Raw genomic sequence first — 14,032 nt, 5'->3', positions numbered from 1 at the left:
CAGCACCGTGACGCCGCTGAAGGCCAGGCCCACCAGAAGCAAGTCCTTCAGCCTCCGGCAGGGGGCTGGGAAGGAGAGCAAGGGATTACTCGGGATAGACCAGAGGCCATCTAGAGCTGACCATCTGAGGCTGGGGTGGTGGTGTGGGGGGGGGAAGAGCTAGGAGCTCTTGGAAGAAGCAAGGTGCAGCTGGGTGTGATGGAAGAGGATGAACATCAATCCCTGAACCCGGGGCCCGGAATGATAGCACAGCAGCAGGGCAATGGCCTCGCATGTGGCCAACCCAGGTTCGATTCCCGGCGTCCCATAGGGTTCCCTGAGTGCCACCAGGAGTGATTCCTGAGGACCAGCAGTTGTGGCCCAACATGAAGAAAAAGAAACAACCCCTAGGGGCTGGAGTGATACTATAGCAGGTAGGGCATTTGCCTTGCACGTGGCCGACCCGGGTTCGATTCCCAGCATCCCATATGATCCCCCAAGCACTGCCAGGAGTAATCCCTGAGTGCATGAGCCAGGAGTAATCCCTGAGCATTGCTGGGTGTGACCCAAAAAGGAAAGAAAGAAAGAAAGAAAGAAAGAAAGAAAGAAAGAAAGAAAGAAAGAAAGAAAGAAAGAAAGAAAGAAAGGAAGGAAGGAAGGAAGGAAGGAAGGAAGGAAGGAAGGAAGGAAGGAAGGAAGGAAGGAAAAAAGAAAGAAAGGAAAAAAGAAAGGAAGGAAAAAAGAAGGAAGGAAAGAAAGAAAGGAAAAAAGAAGGAAGGAAAGGAAGAAGGAAAGAAAGAAAGAAAGAAAGAAAGAAAGAAAGAAAGAAAGAAAGAAAGAAAGAAAGAAAGAAAGAAAGAAGGAAGGAAGAAAGAAAGGAAAAAAAGAAGGAAGGAAAAAAGGAAGGAAAGGAAAGGAAAGGAAAGGAAAAGAAACAACCCCTAAAACTTGCAGTGTAGGACCCACCCTTCCGGGCCCATTCACCTCCCAACCTGTACCTACCCTTAAACCACGGCTCTGGAGGCTTCCTGACCCTCAGGGGCCCCACGACCACCATATAGGGCTCCCCCTCCTCCGGAAACTCTGTGAAGGACAGGTCGCTGAATCCACATCTTCCTCCCTACCCGAACAGCTCGCTCCCTCCCCTTGAAAGCAGGTCAGTGTTTGTCCACTAAAGGGGTCAGGATGGTCACGCTTTATGTGGCTTGAGAGAAAATAACCACAGACCAATATCAGTCATGTGGTGCTGCTCGAACTCTAGCCACATAGGATGACAACCTCATAAATGTGGGAGAGGTCCTGCAGATCCAAGGCCTACAGAATGTTCTGGAACCGTGTTCCAGATCACAAGGACATGGCCGTTATAGTTAAGTGTGTATTAGGCAGGTCTCAGTGGGAGGCTTTCTGAAGCATCTAGAGCTCTAATTTGCTTCTTTTATTTGCCTGGGGGAGGAGATATCCATACCCCCCACATGGGACCTGCCACAGAGCACCTGAATCTCTTCCTCAAAGTGCCCATGGGACAGAGGCAGGAGCTGCTGGTCACTGGCCAGGCCACAGCTAATCCTCCTCAAGCCATGATCTCTGCACTATCCCCAGCACCCCCCACTCACCATCTTATCCAGCCCCAGCCCAGATCTGATTCCCATGACAGATTGAGGGACATCCACACTCCCCAAGCCAAGGTCCCTGGCCATGCCCTGAAATGGCGCGCCCCACCTTACCATGCTGCTCAACTGTTGGATAGTAACAGCCGAAGTCACAGCACTCACACACCTGGCTCTTCGCTGCATCCTCTGAAAGCTGCCAGCTGCCCAGTCAGGGGACAGGGAGATGACCCAGGGGCAGGCGCTGCCCTGAATTCCAACCCTACTAACAGCAACTTCTCCTCTGCTCTCCCTGTTGGTCTGAAGAGGGAGTGGCTGCCTTTCCAGGCTCAGGAGTTCTCATGGGCCAGGGAAAGCAACACCCTCCAGCGTGAGCTGAGACCCTCCACCTCTATCCATTGCCCACCTTCCGTAACCTTCCAGAACCTTCCAGATCCCAAGTTTTGAGCTTTTTTTTTTTTTTGCTTTTTGGGGTCACACCCAGTGATGCACAAGGGTTACTCCTGGCTCGGCACTCAAATTACTCCTGGCAGTGTCTGGGGATGATATAGGATGCTGGGAATCAAACCCGGGTCAGCTGCATGCAAGGCAAACATCCTACCCACTGTGCTGTCACTCCAGCCACTTTGAGCCATTATTATCTCCAAAGTGGGGCTTCCATATTCAAAGGGAAGGAGTTTTCCCAGTTTCCTGCTTCTCTTACCTACCTGTCTGAGGTGGTGTTGAAAAAACAGGATTTCCGGCCAGGCTCGAAGGGTCTCCTCCAACCCCAGAGTCTCACCCAGCAGGTGATGTATACCTGGAAGGACGAACTAAAGAACCTGGGACCCATCCCCGACTCCGCTGGAGAGGAGAGGGTTTCCCCTCACACTCAGGACCCCTGACAGCCACCCAGCTGGCGTTACATTTAGTCTCATTTCCCCCCACTGGGATGTTCCAGGTAAAAAGCCCTGGTTCAGTGCTTGGGGAATCAAACCCGGGGCTCCAACATGTAAAGCGTGAGATTCAGCCCTCTGAGTCATCTCCCCATCTCATGTCAATTTTTAGGGGTGGAGGAAATGTGGACCACATCTGGCAATGCTGAGGCTTTACTCCTGGCTCAGTGCTCAGAGATTACTCCTGGCAGGAGCCATATGGTGTCGGGCATCTAACTGGGGTGGACCACATGCAAGGCAAGCACCTTAACCCCTCTACTATCTCTCTGGCCCAACCCAGGTACTTTTAATTTGCAAAACCCAGAGGATTCGTGAGAACCAACATCCCTTTCCTGGGCCTACTCCTAGCTCTGTCCAAAATGCTCCTGGGAGGGGAATCAGGGTGACAGGGAGAACACCCAGCGCCCCCCCCCCCCGCCGCTGGGGTGGGAAACACAGGGCTCACCTCGTCCTCGTCCACGTCATCCCTGAGCATGAAGGCCACCGCCTGGAACTGCAGACTCTCGTTGGCCTGCCGGGACCACCTGCCAGACGTGGGGCCTATGGAGAGACACCTGGGAGACAGGCATGGGGGCAGAGGGGCCTCTCAGCTCTGAGCGTGGCCAGGACACGTCTCTCCTGGGAGGCCACACAGACACCAGCACTGTGGGATCTTGCTCCTGACAGCCACGTGCCACGTGCCCATGTCATTGTGAACACTTGGGGATGGATCGCTAAGCCTGAGCCCAAGAGGGAAGTCACACAGTCAGCCAGGAAAGACAAGACTCTAAAGCCACTGTGTCCAGCCCAGAGCCTGCTCGCCGGCTGGGAAGGACAGACAGTGCCCAGCAAAATGCTCAGCCTAGGGGCGGCCCCACACCCCAGTGCAGAGCAGACACGCGCATGAGTGGTTCGAGGCTGGTGACACAGCACAGGGGTCAAGGGGCTTGCCTGGCATCAGCATCAGCTGACCCTGGTTCAATCTTTTTTTTTTTTTTTTTTTTTTTTTTTTGCTTTTTGGGTCACACCTGGCGATGCACAAGGGTCACTCCTGGCTCTGCACTCAGGAATTACCCCTGGCGGTGCTCAGGGGACCATATGGGATGCTGGGAATCGAACCCGGGTCGGCCGTGTGCAAGGCAAACGCCCTACCCGCTGTGCTATCACTCCAGCCCCCTCAATCTTTTTTTGTTTGTTTTTTTGGGTCATACCCAGCAATGCACAGGGGTTACTCCTGGATCTGCACTCATAAATTACTCCTGGGACAATATGGGATGCTGGTGATCGAACCCGGGTCAGCCACATGCAAAGAAAATGCCCTACCTGCTGTGCTATTGCTCCAGTCCCCCTGGTTCAATCTTTTGGAGCATCACTTATGGTTCTCCATGCAGCTAGAAGCCCGCTCTGAGCACAGAGCAGGGAGTAGCCCCCACACACTTCCGGAGGTGGCACCAGACCCACCAAACTCAAAGCTTGATCCCCAGTAGCCAAATACAACAACACAGGCCTCTCCCCCAAGCCATGTCAATAACCCGAGCAAGCAGGACCTGGGATAGGGATGTGCCCCCCCACCCTCCTCCGCCTTCCAAGGCCCCACCCACCCCTGGTTGAAGACGAGGGTGAACGCCCTCTGAGAGTGGCTCAGGGACGGGCCCTGGGAGCCCACGCATGCGTCAACATAGAGCTTCATGGCCCCGGGCAGCGGTGGCAGGACACGCGCCTCCAGTGTCAGCAGGGACCCTTCTTCATAGGGCGACTGAGAGGCATCTGTGGGAGGAGTGGGGAGAGGGGTGCTCTGTGCTCTGGGACGCAGCCACACCACCCCCTCTAACAAACATCAGCCACGTGAGGACCCAGCCGCAACGCCCTCAAGGCCCTGTGGCCCGAGAAGTTTGTTGTGCCCATTCTGCAGATGGGTTGATGGAGGCGCCGAAACCTGGTGGAAGCACGCTTCTCTTACCTGGGTCTCAGCTGCCCGAGGGCTGCTCCAGGGGTGGGAGACTGAGGAGTCTCCTGGGACCCCCATTCTGCCTAGATGATCCTTAGGGGTGCAGCCCTCAGGGATCAGTGCTCCCTCCCCTCCTCACCCTGTCACGGGCAGCAGCCAAGACTCACCGGGCAGCACCTGGAGAGTCACTGGGAGAGGGAGTTGGGTGGGAGACTCGGGCTCCCAGGATACATCGTCTGGAGGGCCCAGCAGGAGCCAGGTGGGCGCAGAGGAGGCAGAGCTGTTTGCCCCCTGCCCGAGGAGCAGCCGGGGCGGGGGGGCTGCACAGGCAAAGGGGCTGAGGTCAAGACAGGTCCAACAGCCCCTTCGACCCCTGACCAAGAGTGGGAGGACAGAGGCTCAGATCAGCTTGTGTGACTGATCACAGCTGGGAGGTCGTACACCCACCCCTGCTTCTGTGCAGGGAAGGGCCACCAAAGGTGGCTTCAGACCCTCACGCAAGGGCACCCGGACCCACGGGGAGCTCCGTGCTGAGGCTTCCACAAGATGCAGGTGTAGCCAACAGTGCTCGGATAACGCTGAGTTTCCCCTTCTGGCCTGTGTGGGGGACAACTCACCCCTGTGTGTGCCCTCCCCGCCCCACTTTATCCCTTTTTGTTTTTGTGCCACATCCAGAGGGGCTCAGGGCTCCTCCCGGCTCAGTGCTCACTCCTGGTAAGGCTTACGGGGGCTCATGCAGTGCCAGGGACAGTGCCCAGGCTTCCAGTGAGCAGACCATGAGCACTTCCCGTGGAGCTGCCCCAGCCCTTCTCATTTCATTTGTTGGTGTTTGAAGTGCCGGGGATCGAACCCGGGGCTGCACCCATACAAGGCTGGCAGCTCTAGCTCTGAACCACAGCCCTCGCCTTTCTTTTGATTATCTCCATCCCGAGGGCAGAGGAGTTTGGGCAGATGGAAGGTGCTGGAAGGTGCTCATAGCTATACAGGCACAGGAGAAGGTAGGGCACACCTCTAGGCCTGGGCTAGGGAGCTCCAGGCTTGAGAGGCAGGAGCACCCTTCACCCCTGGAGGGGCCCCTTAGCCTGGGATGAGACTCCCCGGATGCAGAGGGAAGGCTGGGAGAAACAAAGAGGGTAACCCCGAATCCTGATATTTCAGGGTTAGGGGGAAACAAAAAACCCGAGGCATAAGACCCCTGGGGGACCTGCCAGTGACTCACAGGCCACCAGGAAGGAAGGCTCCTCCTCCGGGTGTCCCCAGGATGGTAAATCCAGCTCCTGCTGCTGCCCTGGCTGGGTGGGGTGGGACGCATCACGCTCCAGGGGGCTTCCCAGGTGCACAGCTGGTATGGAGGGGCAGACAGTAAGCCCCCACTCACCACCCTCTCCCACAGGACCCCCAGCCCCTTGCTCAGTCCTTACCAACCAGCAGCACCAGCAGAAGCAGCAGAAGCCCCCTGGCGAGTGCCATCATGTAAAGGAACCTCAACCTGGCCCCCTGCCACCCCCTTACCCTTAAATGGACGCAGGGGAGGCTGCCTAAGGAACAAGCCCCACGTGGAGCTCAAAGCTGGGCCTCAGACAGGGCCCATCCACCGCTCACACCTGCCAGCAATGTCTCCCCGACTGATTGGGCCTGAAGGAGGATGGTAAGAGCTTGTGCCAGCCGAAGTTCAAATGGGCGTGATCTGCTCGTCTGAAGGATGGTGGAGGTGGGGGCTGGCCCTGGACCAGCCATCCAGAGCCAGAGAGAGCTGGAGACGCTCTCCCTCTGCACGCAGGAGGCCCTGAGTTCGGTGCCTGGCATCACATGGTCCCCTGAGCTCACCAGGAGTGCTCAGGTGGGGTGCCGGGGATCAAACGTGAATCAGTTGCAAGCAAGGCCAGTACTTTAACCTGCTGTACTATTTCTTTGTCACCCTTGACTTTTTTTTTTATGTTGAGACTCTTTTTTATTTTATTTAGTTAGTTTTTTAAAATTGTATAAGGTAGTTCACAATATTTGATTATTTTTAATATTCAAACACCAATCCCACCACCATTATACCTTCCCACCATCATATTGGGGATGTTTCCATCCCAAGCCTCAATCCCTGTCCCAAAGCACAACCGAAATAATATATTTTGTATTATCTGTTATGAAAAAACACTGAAAGTGCTACAAAAAAGTATCCATCGAGGAAACAGTGTGACGATTGTTCTACTTTGGCAGGGACCATTAAGACATTCTTTAGGATATCAGTAACATGTTAAAGGTTGAGTGATGTGAACTTTTGTAAAAAGCTGAAAATATGTTACTGTATCACTGTCATCCCGTTACTCATGGATTTGCTCCAGCGGGCACCAGTAACGTCTCCATTGTGAGGCTTTTGTTACTGTTTTTGGCACATTGAATACACCACGGGTAGCTTGCCAGGCTCTGCCATGCAGGAGAGATATTCTTGGTAGCTTGCCAGGCTCTCCGAGAGGGACAGAGGAATCGAACCTGGGGCGGCTGCATACAAGGTTAATGTCCTACCCCTGTGCTATCACTCCAGCCCGTAGACTATGCTACCTCCATAAAAAGATAAGTGAAGAACTTGGATTAAAAGTGGAAATCAAAGGGGACAGTAGGTAAGGTCTGGGATGCGGAGGGTCTTGGACGGCCTGAGTTTGATCCCTGGTATCCTATATAGTTCTCCAAGCACCACCAAGAGTATTCCTGAGTGCAGAGCCAGGACTTGGCCCTGAACACCACCAGGTGTGGCCCCCAAATAAAAACAAATAATAGGAAAAGCATTTGTTTCGCAAACAAGAGCCCTGGTGCTGTGGACATGCTTAGATCTGCCATCTGGGACCCCTGGGGGCAGCAGAATGGGTGTGAGCACTGCCTGGCCATGGCTGTTATGTGAGCGCACCTGCGAGTAGCCGCCCGAGAATCCAAACCCAGGAAGGGAAGCGTGTGTGCACGCATCAAGGCTAAACGAATGTGACCAAGGTGGAGCGATAGTACAGCAGGGAAGGCGTTTGCCTAGCACGCTGCTGATCCGGGTTCGATCCCATATGGTTTCCTGAGCACCACCGGGAGTCATTCCTGAGTGCAGAGCCAGGAGTAACCCCTGAGCATTGTCAGGTGTGGCTCAAAAAGCTGGAGGAAAAAAAAAAAACAGAAGAATGCAAAGTCCCATCACCAGGCTGTTGACTCTGGGTCTCAGCCACAACTAGGGAGTAACTGTGTAAAAAAGGATCAAGGTTCAAGGGTCACACATTCCAATGCAACACACCCTGGGTCCCTTCCTTCCTTTGTTTCTGTGAAAATATGTATCTATGTGTGCATATATATGCATATATATTTTTTTCTCTATGATTGGTTGCCTACTATTTGAACCCCATCAAATGTGGTGTGGTATTCTTGGAGAATGGACAGGGAAAAGGTCCTAGGTCCAGGATGGTCCAAGAATACGTTCACTTGTGCCTGTGGCTCAGCCCGAGCGTGTGGGGAGCGGCCTTGAGCATAGTGGCCCACTCATGACTTTTAATCACCAAGTAGATCTAGTTGCTAATGAGGACTAACCTGGTATATTTCTTAAAAAAATTTTTTTTTAAATTTGGCACCACAAATTTATTTCTGGCTCTGTGCTGAGAAATGACTCTTGATGAGTGCTAGGGATTGTACCTGGGTCAGCAGGTTGCAAGGCAAGTGCTCTCTCTACCTGCTGTACTGTCACTCTGGCCTCCTAACCCGGTATCTTTTTTTTTTCTTTTTGGGCCACACCCAGTGATGCACAGGGGTTACTCCTGGCTCTGCACTCAGGAATCACTCCTGCCAGTGCTCAGGGGGACCATATGGGATGCTGGGAATCGAACCTGGGTCGGCCGCATGCGAGGCAAATGCCCTACCTGCTGTGCTATTGCTCCAGCTCCCCCCCGCCCCCCAGTATCTTTTTTATAGCAAACTGTTTGTTACTCGTGCAACGCAGTGAGGGCATGTATTGGGTGAGAGTCGAGGAGAGTCCAGACTGCTGGGTGGACCTGCAGAGAGAGCCACAGGCCGAGCACGAAGGCTTTGTACACAAGAGGCCTAAGTTTGACCCCAGGTATCACATGGTCCCCGAAGTACCCTAGGAATGAACCCTGAGCACTGAGCAGAGTGTAGCCTTTGAGCACTGTCAGGCATAGCCTGGAGCTTCTGAATGCTAGACTGGGGCTCATAGTGGATCCTGGAGTGGGGGGCAGCAGAGGTCATGGAAGATGCCAGAAGAGAAGAATCCAGCCACCAATCATGGACAGAGTGAGTTCCTTTGTTTGCTGGGCATTTAAGGCATGTCAAGTTTTCCTACAAATAAGAGCACGAGGCACGTCTCTGGACAGCCGTCCACTTAGACCCTCAAAATCATCCCCAAACTGGATGGTCCCTGGACCATGTACTCAGCGCGCTTCCTCTCTGGGTCAACCAGCCCATGGAATGGTTCCGTCACTGCCCCTCACTTGTTACTTGTGGTGCTTTCCGTGAGCCTCACCCGGGCGTTCGATGCGGACTCCCCATGGCAGCTCAGGAGGAAACCGACTCCGACTCCAGGTAACAGCATGTGGTTTAAAGCGTAAATGAGGGGGCAGGAGTGATAGTCCAGTGGGGAGGGTGTTTGCCTTGCATGTGTACAACCCAGATTCCATCCCCGCCATCCCATATGGCCCCCCGAGCACCGCCAGGAGTAATTCCTGAGTGCAGAGCCAGAAGTAACCCCTGAGCATCGCTGGGTGTGACCCAAAAAGCCAAAAAAAAAATAGTGTAACTAAGGGACCAGAGAGACAGGGTAGGGCACTTGCCTTGCAGGTGGCTGACCCAAGTAGAGTCGCTGGTATCCCATATGGTCTCCTGAGCCTTGCCAGGAGTGATCCCTGAACACAAAATCAAAATAAATGAGCAATGTGTCAATGAGCTACATCCTGGGAAGTGTTTTGTTTAGGATCTGGTGAGTGCGGGAGGGTTTCACCAATAAACACTGCTCTCCATAACCTCTGCGGCCTGTTACCAGCCAGGTGGGCACCTTAGGAAGTGCTGCCTCCTTGTGGTGGTGCTGAGTGTTGCATGGAGCCAAGACACCAGTGCCAACATGGGTGTACCAGGTCCTCTAAGAAAGGGACTCCCCATCTCAGCCAGTCTCTGCCGCTTTTTGTCTGGTTAATCTCTGCACTGTCAATCAAGTTAGCACACAACAGGCAGTACTGGGAATTGGTCCCTGACCCTGTCCCAGGAAAGTGGGGGGTAGAGGGGCCAGAGCAATAGTTCTGCGGGCTGGCACTGACTGTGCATGCAGCTGACCCAAGTTCAATCCCTGGCACCCCATGTGTTCCCCTGAGCCTGCCAGGAATGATCCCTAGGTATGCACCACAGTGTATGGCACTGTAGCACTGTAGCACTGTCATCCCGTTGTTCATCGATTTGCTCGAGCAGGCACCAGTAACATCTCCATGGTGAGACTTCTTGTTACTGTTTTTGGCATATTGAATATGCCACAGGGAGCTTGCCAGGCTCTGCTGTACGGGCGAGATACTCTCAGTAGCTTGCCAGGCTCTCTGAGAGGGACGGAGGAATCGAACCCAGGTTGGCCGTGCGCAAGGCAAACGCCCTACCCGCTGTGCTATTGCTCCAGTCTTGCAGTGTATGGCAAAACAACTAAATAAATAATTTTAAAATAGAGGCTAGAGAGAGAGAACAGTAGGTAAGGCACTTACCTTGCATGCAGCCAATCTGAGTTCAATCCCTGGCATCCCATATGGTTCCCTGAGCCCTGCCAGGAGTGATCCCTGAACACAAAACTAGGAGTAACCCCTGAGCATCACCAGGTGTGGCCCCCCAAACCAAGATAAATAAGTAAAAGTTAACATTTAAAAGGTAGGCAGGAAAGAGTGACCCAGTGTTCTCACCTCGGCTGGATGTTCGGGGAAGGTATTCAAACTCCACACATGGCCCCAGTCACACAAGGTACCACCAGGAGTGATTTCTGAGTGCAGAGCTAGGAGTAACCCCTGAGCATCTCTGGGTGCTGCCTCCCTTTCACCCCCACCCCCCAAAAATTGGCAAGCCAGACCCAGAGAGGTGCTCAAAGACTAAGTTCATGTTCTGCCTGCTGGTGGCTCCAGGTTAGACCCCCAGGACGGCATGCATGGTTTCCTCCTCAGTGCTGGCTGGTTGGTTTGTTTTGTTTTGGGGGCCACAGCCAGTGGTGCTCAAGGGTTACTCCTGGTGGTGCTCAGGGGACCATATAGGATGCTGGGGATTGAATTTGGGTCAGCTACAGCTGCATGCAAGGCAAACGGTGTGCCCGCTATACTACCTAATGCTCCCGCCCCACCCAGAGCACTGCAGGAAGAGATCATGGAACACAGAGATGGAAATGGCCCCTCAGCACTTCCGGGTGTGGCCCCCAAACCAGAAAGAATTGGTATGCCATAGAGAAAGAAGGGTTGGGAGGGCAGGGAAAGGGATGCTGCCTCCTTCCCACAAACCAGCAGAGCACAGAGAAATGTGACAGAGAGTGGGGACAGGCATGGGAGTGGCGGCAGCCAGGCAAAGAAGGACCTGAAGAGACGCAGAGGGAGAAAGCAGCGGGGCCTCAGGCAGGCAGGGCCCCGGGAGCCGCCTTCCTGCCTTCTCCTTCCCCTGCCTGCCTCTTCCTGTCTCCTGATAACCTCCTTGAATCTTCCCAGCAATCCCATGCAGTAAAAACAGTCCATCCTATTTCATAGTTGAAGAAACCAGAGGTCACCTGGACTCGAGACCTCTCCAGGCTCTGCCAGCTTCTGCCTCTTCCACCAGGAAGCCTCCCCAGGTTGCCGCTGTTATTGCAGGGCTCTGGGTCCAATGGTGCCAGGTCCATTGCCCTCTCTGACCCTGAGCATGTGAGTCTTGGTCAGCAGGAGAGCCAGAGCAGTGGGGAGCTCCCCAGGGTCAGGAGCTTGATCAACTGCTCTCGCTGGTGTGAATGCTCCCTTCCCAGTTGTGTTCAGGGCACCAAGTGATGCAGCTGAGTGTCCGAGAGGGGGTGCCCAGCAGCATGCCCTGTGGGGTCCCACCAAACAGCCCAGGCTGCTGCTCACTGGTAGAGCATTGGCTTGTGTGTGTGAGACCCTGGTCCACCCCTACACTGCATGCACACTCACACATATGTATTCTCATACATGCACACACACACACTCAGGCACGCACTCATACACACTCACACAAGCACTCACACGTGCACACAGTCAGGCATGCACTCACATACACAAATGCACACACTCTGATACACGCACTCGAATGCACACTGTCTCACATACATATACACTCATGCGCACACACATTTATGCATGACACGCTCATGCACACACATACACACACTCATGTATGCCACACACATGCATACACACACGCACACACTCACACACACACATTCTCTCACACACATATGCTCCTGTGTGCATTAATGCACTCTCATGCATACATGCATGCACACATCCATACATACCACAGTCACGCATGCACACACATGCACACTTTCATGCATGCACACACACTCACGCATGCATACTCTCTCACACACATACTCTCACATACGCACAGTCACGTGTACACATACACCCATGCACAGACACACACACTAGGAGCCTACTAAAATAACTGATTGCTAACAGTCTCTCCCTTTGTTTGAATATATTTAAATCCAGTCTACATCATTTTCTCTGGGGTTTCACAATCCCTAATAATGACGTTTAACAAGGAGCACACAGCATTCCTGCAAGGTTAACGAGGAGCTCAGTCTCCTGACAGGCCCACGCGGTAGGAGGTATGGCGTGACCTCAGATGGGCCGACCTCTGGCCTAGGAGCACGTGGGAGAGGTGCAGTGCCTGAGGCAGGCCACAGCCCTGGAGGAATCAGACACCCGCTCTCCAGACTCATGCCCACGCCCACACATGGCTGTGACCGGGCATTGCCTCCCAGGAAACCCCACACACACCCGCTCGCCCCTGTCCTGGGGGTTGGTCCTCATCCTCCCTCGGCAGATGCGTGAGTGATCCATGAAGATGTGCCTATTGGAGGGGCTGGAGCGATAGCACAGCGGGTAGGGCGTTTGCCTTGCACGAGGCCGACCCAGGTTCGATTCCCAGCACCCATTATTGTCCCCCAGCACTGCCAGGAGTGATTACTGAGTGCAGAGCCAGGAGTAACCCCTGTGCACTGCTGTGTGTGACCCAAAAAAGCAAAAAAAAAAAAAAAAAGATGTGCCTATTGGAACATTCTAGTGGGCCTGGCAGATCCCTCTGCTCAGGCCTACAGCTGGATGTGCTGTGGTGCTCGAGGTGCCGAGAGGGTGGTGGAAGTGGGAGATGCTGGAAGTCCATGCCCGGGATGGGCATCAAACCCAAGGCCCCGAGCAGCAGCTGTAACTTGGGGAGGCTTCCTGGTGGGAGAGGCAGAGGCTGGCGGAAGCTGGAGAGGACTTGGGCGCAGGTCACCTCTGGTTTCCTCATCTATCTACGAAATAGGACGGATTGCATCTACCGCGTGGGATTGCTGGGAGGAGTCAGCAAGGTGATCAGGAGGATGGGGTTGTCTTGACCTGTCCCCCGGGGGGACGAATGACAAGGGAGCCCTTATGAGCAATGCAGCGTGGGTGAGACACAGCCCTCCTCCAGGAAGCCTTCTGCTCCCCGCCCTTGAACCTGATCTTCTGGCCTTCCTGGAACTGCACCCCGAAGCCAAGTTAGAGGGCAGACGGGACTCTTGGCACTGTGAGGTCAGCGACCTCTCTCCTCTGAAACTTGGACAGAGGCACACGGCAGGGGGAGGAGATGAACAGGTCTCTGAGTATCTGTTTAAGAAAGGCCTCAGGGGCGGAGAGATAGGACAGCCGGGAGGGCACCCGCCTGGGTTCAACCCCTGGCCCCCCATTTGCTCCTCAAATCCCCCAGGAATTATCCTTATGCACAGCCAGGAATAAGCCCTGAGCACCACTGGGTGTATGTAGCCCCTTCCCTAGAGAAAAAAAGGATCTCAAAAGTGGCAAACCATCGCTTTGCACATGGGAGCTCTGGGTTTGACCCCAACACCACATGATCCCCCAAACACTGCGGAGAGTGACCCCAAGTACTGAGCTTCCCCCTCAGTACCAACAGGTAACCCAAAACCAAAATCATCAGAATCATAATAACCGGTCAGCAGAGCCAGGGAGAAGGCCCGAAGGGTCAGGTTTGCGTGTGGGAGCCGTAGGTCTAATCCTGGGCTTCTCTGGCCCCAAAAAGAAAATAATAAATAAAGCAGCAAACCACACTTTTGCTTGTGTTTTTGTATGAGGGCCACGCCCAGAAGTGCTCCGGGGTTACTCCTGGCTCTGTGCTCAGGGGTCATCCTCACATTAAGGGGGTTGCCGGGATCTGCCTGGGGGATCAGACTCGAGCCTGTTGCGTGTGGAGACTGCGCTCAGCCCACGAGCCGCCCTCTCCAGCCCTGACAAACCAACGAAGCTTTTGTTTCACACTTGGGTAAAGAGAGGCCAGAGAGAGAGAAGGGGTTTGTCCGGGCTTGCCCGGAGCAGGGATTCTGAGATGGTTTGGAAAGTGAGTCC

Source organism: Sorex araneus, chromosome 9 (genome assembly GCF_027595985.1).
Source record: "Sorex araneus isolate mSorAra2 chromosome 9, mSorAra2.pri, whole genome shotgun sequence".
Classification (NCBI taxonomy): Eukaryota; Metazoa; Chordata; class Mammalia; order Eulipotyphla; family Soricidae; genus Sorex; species Sorex araneus.
Note: the sequence above shows the minus strand (reverse complement) of the source record.